Source organism: Bos javanicus, chromosome X, assembly GCF_032452875.1.
Source record: "Bos javanicus breed banteng chromosome X, ARS-OSU_banteng_1.0, whole genome shotgun sequence".
Classification (NCBI taxonomy): Eukaryota; Metazoa; Chordata; class Mammalia; order Artiodactyla; family Bovidae; genus Bos; species Bos javanicus.
The window spans coordinates 68464345-68474538 of record NC_083897.1 but is presented as its reverse complement, the minus strand read 5'-3'; the positions used below and the strand labels follow the sequence as shown (position 1 = coordinate 68474538).

At 38.5% G+C, this 10194-nt stretch overlaps 1 pseudogene; it reads right to left on the bottom strand.

Annotated features, from left to right (window-relative positions):
* Nucleotides 1-7741: 7741 nt before the first annotated feature.
* Nucleotides 7742-8678, bottom strand: LOC133242445 (ferritin light chain-like; annotated as a pseudogene).
* Between the last annotated feature and the right edge of the window lie 1516 nt (nucleotides 8679-10194).

The window sequence follows — 10194 nt, the reverse complement described above, 5'->3', positions numbered from 1 at the left end:
TTTCATAGTGGTATGCTTTGATTCCCTTCTCTCTATCTTTTGTGTGTCAACTGCAGGTTTTTGTTTTGTGGTTAGCACAAGGCTCATATAAAGCATCTTTTACGTCTAACAGTCTATTTTTTGGCTTATCAGAACTCAATTCTGGAAATTTCCTGGTGGTCCAGTGATTAGGATTCCACACTTTCACTGCATGGAGCCTGTTCAACCGCTGGTTGGCAAACTAAGATCGTGCAAGCCATGTGGCATAGCCAAAAAAAAATAAATAAATAATAATAATAATAATTTCAGTTGCATACAAAATCTCCACCCTTTTACTACCCCTTTTATGTTTTTGACATTACAATCTATTCTTTTAGTATATTTCCTCCATTAACTAATTATTTTAGCTATAGTTATTTTTAGTACTTTATATCTTTGGAGTCAGTACTGGAAATTCATTGTGTTTCTTTGGTTGTGTCCTATTTTCTTGATTTTTCATGTTCTTTGAAGTCTTACCTTGTTGTCTTCTCATTTGATGTAGCAATCACCTCCTCTAGTCCTAACTGACTGACTTCAAGAGAGAAATGCCTTTCATCATCTCTGCTAAGGATTCTCGGGTTTTCTCAGACCTTCTGTGGATAGGCCTGCTCCACACTCTTGGCTCCTTCCTGTGTCAGAATTCTTAAGCTTGTTTGTCTTTTCTTGAACCTGCAAAGCCAAGCCTAAGCACTGATTGCTTCCCTTTTGTTCTCCCAAGGTTGATGTTAAATGCTCAAGTTTGTGATCTCTCTCTGTCCCCCAGATTCAGGCCTGATATCTGCATGTGCAATATTTGCTGTCTGAAAAAAGCTCAATCTTATTTCCATCAAGAGTGCACACAGAGGTCTGATCACAGGTTGGGGAGTGTGTAGGGGTGAGCCTAACAGGGTCTTGTGATTGCCTTTAGACCAGTTTTTTTTTTTTTGGGAGGGGGGGGATTTGCTGGTGAGGTGATCTGAGTGGCTTTTGGGAGGCTCTCAATGGAGGCTGTGATGTGGCTAGTAGGATCCATGTCCCTTTGATACAGATGTTTCATTCAGAGCACTGGTTTCTGTTCTCCCAGCTTCTCACTGCCCCCAAGGCACATAGCTCATGACTCAGTACTCTGGAAGGGCAAGAGAGAAATGGGCCCCTTTGGCAGGATTCCACATGGCTGAAGTAGCCAAGTACTCATTCCCATGCTCTCATGTTCCCCTGTAGAGGAAATTACAAGCCAACAAAGGCTCTCTTTCACTGAGATGTGCCACTCTAGGGGAGGGGTAAATCAAAGTATTCCTTTTACCATTTCCAATGTATCACATCTTGGATTTTTATTTCACTCCTGTGGTATGCTGGAACTTCTCCACTGGACTCCTAGATTTCCACAAATGTCCTCTCATTTGTGGTTTATTGTCTAAATTAGTGTCCTCTGGAGGTTCCTAGATCATGGCTAAGAAGGGCTGGAGTTGGTTCAAGGACCACTTTAGGGTCCACATCTGGCACCGCGGTTTGCATACCTATTACCTAATGTGTAGGTAAGTAAGAATCCTTCCATGTTTCTTATGTATGGTACTAGATTCCACAGCTCCATCAAAGGTACTTTTGCTTGTGGGTAGATGCCAAATTTTGTTGTTGAGGGGTAGATACTTGCAAGGGACATCTTGTCCAGCCATTTTGCTGATGTCACTTTTATGTAATTTGGTTATAGCAGCCTGATTAGACTAAGACACTACCCATTTAGGTCACTCTTATTTAAGAAAATAGGACAATAACCAGTGTTGGTGAAGATGTAGGGAAATTAAAGCTCTCATGCATTGCTGTTGAAAATGTAAAATTGTATAGCTGTTGTGATAAACAATTTGGTGGCTCAAAAAAAAAAAAAACATAAACATAGAATTACCATATGACCAACCAATTCCATTTCTAAATATAAATACAAAGAATTGAACACAGAGACTCAGATACATGAACATCCATGTTCCTAACAGCATTGATCACAATAGACAAAAGGCTAAAACAGCAAAATGTCCACCAACAGATGAATGGATTAAATAAAATGTGGTATAAACATATAATGAAATATTGTTCAGGCTTAAAATGAAAGGATGTTCTAATATATGGTGCAACATGGCTGAACCTTGAAAGCATTACGCTAAGTGAAAGAAGCAGATACAAAAAGACAACTATTTTATGATTCCACTTATAGGAATTAAATAGAATGGGCAAATTCATAGAGACAGAAAGTGGAACAGAGGTTATCAGAAGAGAAAGGAAAGAAATAAAGACTTCTTGTTTAATGGGTACAGAATTCCAGTAAGGAATGATGAAAATTCTGGAAATGGATACTAGTGATGGTCGTATATATTGTTAATGTACTTAGTGCCACGAAATCACACACTAAAAATAGTTAAAATGGTACATATTGCATATTTTTTATGATAGTAAAAAAGAAAATTTTTTAAAGGGAAAGGGATTCTTTTTAAAATTATATTTTTTTCTTTTCTTTTAAGCAATCTCTGATGTTTGGCTCTGATGTTATGTGGTATAAAAGTTAAAATATCTAAAATGCTGATTTCAAAAGTTCCCTGGTAGTCTAGTGGTTGGGACTCCATGCTTCCACTCGAGGGAGCATAAATTCAGTCCCTGGTGGAGGAACTAAGATCCTGCATGCCATTCCATAAGGCCAATAATAATAATAATAAAATGCTGATTCCTAATGAATTTATTTCATTGTACCTTGGCATTTGTGGATACAGTTCCACTGCTGAGCTGAAAATGGAAAATGGATATATGCTATTAAAAAATAGACAGATAACAACTCTGAAACTGCTGTAGATGTATGCTGTGATTGAACAAATAAGCATAAATGAATGATGAGAGTTAGGTTGCCCACTGTTGACAAGGGATTTTAAAAGGAAACAAAAGGAGAAGCCCAGAGTGATCCATGTGCTATTGGATTGTGCATGCATGAATGCTAAGTCACTTCAGTCATGTCTGACTCTTTGTGACCCCATGGATTGTAGCCTGTCAGGTTCCTCTGTCCATGGGATTCTTCAGGCAAGAATACTGGAGTGGGTTTCCAGGCCCTCCTCCAGGGGATCTTCTGACCCAGAGATGGAACCCACATCTCCTGCATTGCAGGCAGATTCTTTACCCACCAAGCCATCTGGGAAGCTCCATGCTATTGGATTAGAGTTAGAGATCTCAGTATGAACTCATGCTTTGCTTAATAGATACATATGGATATGCATATATGCATATTGGCCACCTCATGCGAAGAGTTGACTCATTGGAAAAGACTCTGATGCTGGGAGGGATTGGGGGCAGGAGGAGAAGGGGACGCTAGAGGATGAGATGGCTGGATGGCATCACTGACTCGATGGACGTGAGTCTGAGTGAACTCCGGGAGTTGGTGATGGACAGGGAGGCCTGGTGTGCTGCGATTCATGGGGTCGCAAAGAGTCGGACACAACTGAACAACTGATCTGATCTGATCTGATGCATAACTGGGCTAGGATGTACACCTATATTTTCTTGCTCTGATAGCTGAGACTGCCTAGAAGCAATGACACCCCAATGAACACACTTAGTGTCTAAAAGTTCATACTTAATATCATTCTTCAATAAAAATAACAGTGAGTCTTTGGGAAAAAAAATGACTGACTGATTCATAGGCTGAAATAGGGAATATACAAGATGAGACTGAAGCATTTTGTAACGGCATAAAGTAAGGAAGTTCTCAACACACTCACAAAGGGGTAGTGGGGCCAATTGAAACAGCTTCCAATGGCCAAAACTTGAAATATATGAACAATAAAAGAAACTAGTATTGGATTATAACCCAAAATACAAAATAAGTATCCATGAATCCATATTGATATAAATGAATTATTGAATAAGTAAATAGACAAGTCTCTTTTGTATAAGAATTCTAAATGACTTATATACTGTCTTCAAGGAGATGAAGCATAACTCTTCATTCCTTAAGGAGGTTGTTACTGTGACTTGCTTCCAAAAAGTAGAGTATTAAAAGGGGAGAGGAGAGAAAGTAACCTTACAGGGGAGAACTCTGACAAACACAACCTTGACCACATTATTAACATCATCAGTAATAAGTAATAGATAAATGTATATCTTTGATATGATGTGATGAGAATGGCACTTCACTTCTGTGATCATCCTCCCCAAAATTATAAACCCAGTCTAATCATGAGAAAAACATCAGACAAACACACCATTTTGTAAGGTGTCCCGTACCAAAAGAGACCACATGTGATATTTAAGCTGACAGTCTTAATTAAGGTATTGACTGATGGCCAGCATTAACCTGGAAAAGGCAATGGCACCCCACTCCAATACTCTTGCCTGGAAAATCCCATGGACGGAGGAGCCTGGTAGGCTGTGGTCCATGGGTCGTGAAGAGTCAGACAGGACTGAGCGACTTCACTTTCACTTTTCACTTTCATGCATTGGAGAAGGAAATGACAACCCACTCCAGTGTTCTTGCCTGGAGAATCCCAGGGACGGGGAGCCTAGTGGGCTGCCATCTATGGGGTCGCACAGAGTCGGACACAACTGAAGCGACTTAGCAGCAGCAGCAGCAGCATTAACCACTAGACATGAGAGTAAACAAGCCTTGCAATGATTCCAACCTCCAGAATTCTAGAATTTCAGCTGAGGTTTCAAGAACTGTGGAACAGAAACAAACCGTCTCCTCTGTATGCTGAATGCCATGTTACATAGAATCCATGAGCAAAATAACCTGTACAAATTAAGCTTGGGGATGATTTTCTATGCAGTCATAGAAAACAATCATAAAATGATATTTTTCCAACAACTTTATTGAGATATAATATATAGAGAGAGAATTAAAAATTGTCCTAATATTTTCTTCAAACTTATAATAGTTTTAGCTACTACATTTAGGTCTATGATCCATTTACAGTTTAATTTTTGTGTACGATATGAGGTAAAGGTAGAAGTTAATTTTTTTGTATGTGGATAACCAGAATCATTTGCTAAAAAAATTATATTTTTCCTCATTTAATTGCCTTGCAATCTTTGGGAAAAATCAATTGACCATAAAGCTAAGGGTTTATTTCTGGACTCTATTTTTTTTTTCCATTAATCTATATATTTATTTTTAGGCCAATACCACACTGCCTTCATTACAGTAGTTTTATAGTAAGTTGAAGTTGGGTACCTTAAGTCCTACAGCTCCTCTCCTTTCCAAAATTGCTTGGATTTCTGGGTCTGGGTTCTTTGTGTTCCCATATAAAATTTTGGATCAGGTCATCAATTTCTTTGAAAAAAATCACCTGCTGAGATTTTGATAGGAATTGTGTTGAATATATTGGTCAATGTGGGGGATTTAAGTCTTAAGTTTTCTTTGCAATGTTGTGTAGTTTTCAATGTATATATGTCATATACTTCTTTTGTTAGTTATTTTTAGTTTATTCTTTTTGATGTTATAATGAATATAATTACATCTTACTTTCATTTTCAAATGTTCACTGCTCATGTACAGAAACACGATTGGACTTTGTATCTTGTATCCTATTATCATTTTGTATGCTATTAGTTCTAATTTTTTTTGTAGACTACATGTAAGATCTTGCCACCTACAAATAGAGTTAGTTTCACTTCTTTTCAAATTTAGATGCCTGTTACTTAATTTCTTGTCCTTATTGCTCTGGCTAGAACATCCAGCAAATAGTGATGAGAATGTAAACTTTTCCTCTTTCCTGATTTAAGGGGGAAGCATTCAGTCTTTGATCATTAAGTATAATGTTAACCATAGGGTAAACATTGTTTCACTGTATATGAGGAGTCATTTGTCTCTTGTTCAAGATTTTGTTCTTGGCTTTCAAAAGTTTGACTACAATATGACTACATATGCACCCCTTTGTGTTTATCCTACTTGGAATTGAGCTTCACTGACCTGCCAATTAATATTTTTCACCAAACTTGAAAAATTTTTGATTATTTCTTCAAATATTTTTTTCTTTCTTGTCTCTTCTTAGATTCCTATTACATGTAAGTTGGCATGCTAGAATTAGTCACAGAAGGTTCTGTTCATTTTCTTCAGTTTTTTTCTCTCTGTTTTTTAGACTGGATGACTCTTCTCTCTGCCATTTCAAATATGATGTTTGAGTAAATATAGTAAACTTTCATATCAGTTATTGTGATTTCAACTGAGCAGTTTCCATTTGGTTCTTTCTAAAGTTCCTTTTTTAAATTGAGACTTGCTCTTTTTTTGTATCATTGTCATCATGTGTTTGTACTTAGTCACTCAGTTGGGTCTGACTCTTTGTGACCCTGTGGACTGTAGTCAGTCAGGATTCTCCGCCCATGGGATGGGATTTTTTTCAGGCAAGAATACTGGAGTGGGTTGCCATTTCCTTCTCCAGGGGATTTTCCTGAATCAGGGATAGAACCTGTGTCTCCTGCATTGTAAATGGATTCTTTACCTGCTGAGCCATTGGGTTGTCATCCTGTTGTTGTTGTTGTTGTTGTTGTTCAGTCGCCCAGTCGTGTCTGACTATTTGCAACCCCATGAATTGCAGCATGCCAGGACTTTCTGTCCCTCACCACCTCCAAACTTTGCCCAAGTTCAAGTTCATTACATCAGTGATGTCATCCATTTCATCCTCTGACACCCTCTTCTCCTTCTGCCCTCAATCTTTCCCAGCATCCAGAACTTTTCCAATGAGGCAGCTGTTGTCATCACATTTTCCCTTAATTCATAAACAATGGTTCCTTTAATTCTTTGAACATATTTATCAGTGTTTTGAAGTCCTTGCCTGTTAAATCCAACATCTGGGCTCACTCGGGCAGTTTCTATTGAATTTTTCCCTGAGTGTGGGTCACTCTTTGCCATTTCGTGTCTTGTCATCTTATCTTTGAAAACTAGACATTTTATACAATGTATTGTAGCAGTTCTGGATTCTTTATTCCACTGAGAGTGTTGTTCATTTTGTTTGTTTCATTTATTTGTAGCCTTCCTGGGCTTAATCTGAAGAATTTGTCTCCTCCTGCTTTCTGGTCTCTAACTATTCTGCTTATTTTTTTTTGAATTTTATTTTTCCTTTTGAGTTTGGCTTCCTAGGAGTCACCTCTGTGTTTTCTTATTTTAAGGGTCAGCTAATGATTGGTTAGAAGCTGTGCTCAACCAAGTTGAGTCAGTAAGGTATCCACCCACTGCTGATGGATTTGCATGTGATTTTAAGTATGTGTACAAATTCAGGCCATTTTCAGCTATTAATTTTTACCAGGTCTTCTCAGGTCTCCACATGCATTCATTCAGCCTCCTGGACAGCCAAGGATAGTTCTTCTATGCTTTTCTCATGACCAGAATTTCCCTATTAAATCTCAGCTTTTTAGTTTGTCTGCCACTGACTCCAACCAAGACTTCACCTTGAGGCTAGCATTGTTCCTGGCTTTCCTTGCTCATTTCTGCCAAATTTGGTACTTTATCAACAATATCATTGGATATAGGTTTTTCATCATCTATTGCAAACCAAGTTAGTCCCTTCTACCAGTAAATCTGCTGATTTTTCACTGCCAGCCCCATTGTGGTAGAACAACCTCATCTACCTCACCTGATATGGAGGTAGGATGGAAGTAGTTCCAGAAAAGAACACCATAGACTTTCACTGTTCATACCTGAAATTCAGTTTTTCATGAATTAATATTTCTTTCTTTTTTTTTCCTACTTGCTTCTGTTCAAGCTCTGAAATGGTGATTTTTTTTTTTCTGCAAAAAGCTTTATTGTTTCCATTGTGTCCGAAACTTGAGAAATGGCTCCATCTTCTTGATGAGTTTCACCTCCTCATCTAGGAAGTGGTTCTCCAGGAAATCACAGATGTGGGGGTCTGCAAGGGCAGAACCTAGGACATGCAGATCCAAAAGGGCCTGGTTCAGCCTTTTCTCTATGAGAAGAGAGGCTTCCATAGCATCCTGGGTTTTACCCCACTCATCTTGGGATGGCTTCTGTACATCCAGGAAGAGGGCAAGGCCGCCGCTCTGGTTTTGCATATTCAAGAGACCGCTCTACACCCTTGCACTTCTCCTTGGCCAATTCGTGAAAAAAAGTGGCCTACACCCTCCAGAGCCACATTGTTGTGGTCAAAATAGAAGCCCAGAGAAAAGTAGGTATAGGAAGCCTGCAGGTGCATGTAGAGCAGGTGGTTGATGGCGGCCTCTACCTTGGTGGAATAATTCTGACGAATCTTGGAGCTCATGGTAATAAGGAGTTAAGCTCAAAAAGTGATGGCTGGCCCTGGTGATCATGGACAGCTGAGTGGCTGATTCTGAAGGTTGCAACTGGGAAAAAGGTTGAAGGCTGGTCCGCTGATGGAGCAAGGGACATCCCTGGGTCTGTTCTGTCCAAGCATTGTTGAAGCAAGACACAGATCTGCAGGACCAAGAACTGCACTTCGATGACTAGTTTTTTGAACGTTGTTGTTGAGTTTTACAGTTGTTTTGGGGCAAAGGAATTTTGTTGTCTTCTTCACTACATCATAGCCAGAAGTCCCCATGTTTCGTTTTTAAAACAACCTATGGTTTTGAACTTTCATTAGTTCAGATGGCTTCTACCTAATTAGTCTGAACTAGTAAGATACTAGTAAGATTTCAGTGCATCAAATATTTGTTGAGCACCAACAATGGGCTTGACTAGATTTACATCCCTAATTACAAGTCCAAACATAATAACTTCTCCTAGTATTACAATTCAATGTGTCTAAATAAAATAGAATCATGGTTCTGGAGCTTTAATGTTCTTACAAATCACCCAGATCACCTGTTAAAAATGTAGATTCCTGGACAACAGGAATTTATTTGTAGGTTCATATTTAGCAGATTTAGGATAGAACTCAGGAAGTTATATTTTAAACAAGATTCCAAAATAATTCTGGTGCAATTGGTCCAAGGACTGTACTCAAGAAATACTAATTAAGAATCATACCTGAATAAAAAGTGGGCATGTATTCTTCCTATACTTTTATTAATATATCAAGGTAATTGAGACTGAAGTATTTTACTTTGCTTTTTGTTACACTCATATCATATGTGCCCTTATCACATCAACAGTTTGATCATACTGCTGGTAGTATATTGTGTTAGCTATGGTTTTGTCTTCTCAATATGACTTTCTCCCACCCCATTCCTCCTCTAGTACTAGAACCTTTTTGGGGGGTCAGATTGACTCCTCTAACTGACCACGGGAGTGGTAAGACAATGGGCATTTCCAGTAGTATTTCATCCCCTTGACCCAAATGTTTAGTTCAGGAATGGGCAAGTGATCTTAGCCAGTCACTGAGGGAAATTTCTAAAACTTTTACTGGAACTTGAGTAAGAAATTCTATCTCTGCAGTTGAGAGATATAAAGATGGTAGAAACCTATACTTGCTGCTACCCTAGGAGATTTTCCAAAAGATGACATACACACACAGGAAATCAGAGTCAAAGAGGGAAAGTGAGAGCTATCCTTTCAGTGTCTGGAACCAGATCTGCCTAAAGATCTGGACTTTCAGACGTCTGTTTGTACAAACCAATAGATTTCTCTCTTGTTTGAACTAGTTTGAGTTGAGATATCCTTCACCTGAAACTGAAATTGTCAAAACAAAACTTGCCTTTGAGTAGAATTTCTCCAATTATACCATCAATCCCCTGCTTCTGATCACACACAGATACACATACATACCTATTCTCCCTTTGTCAGAAGTTCTGGGACTAGTTTCTGTGTTAAAGACATACCAGATCTCTGTTTCTCAGATCTTAATACAAATTTACCAAGATATAATTTTAATAAAAATAAACACTAATAACTAATGGCCATAGATATATAAAAGATTTTAATTCCCCAATTTAGCCCAAACTCTACTCTTTTGAATGCTCAATATTTCATCCTTAATAAATGAAAAGGTGGAGGCATCCAAGATGGTGGAGAAATAGGATGGGGAGATCACCTCTCTCCCTACAAATACATCAGAAATTCATCTCCATATGGAACAAATCCTACAGAATATCTTCTGAAAGCTGGCAGAAGACCCCAGACTTTCAAAAAGGCAAGCCAATCTCCCTAGAAGAAGGTAGGTTAAAAGATGAAGATAAAAAATGACACAAAGGATTTCAGGATGGGAACCTGCACTTCAGTGAGGGAGTTGTGAAGGAGTAAAAGTTTCCACACACTCA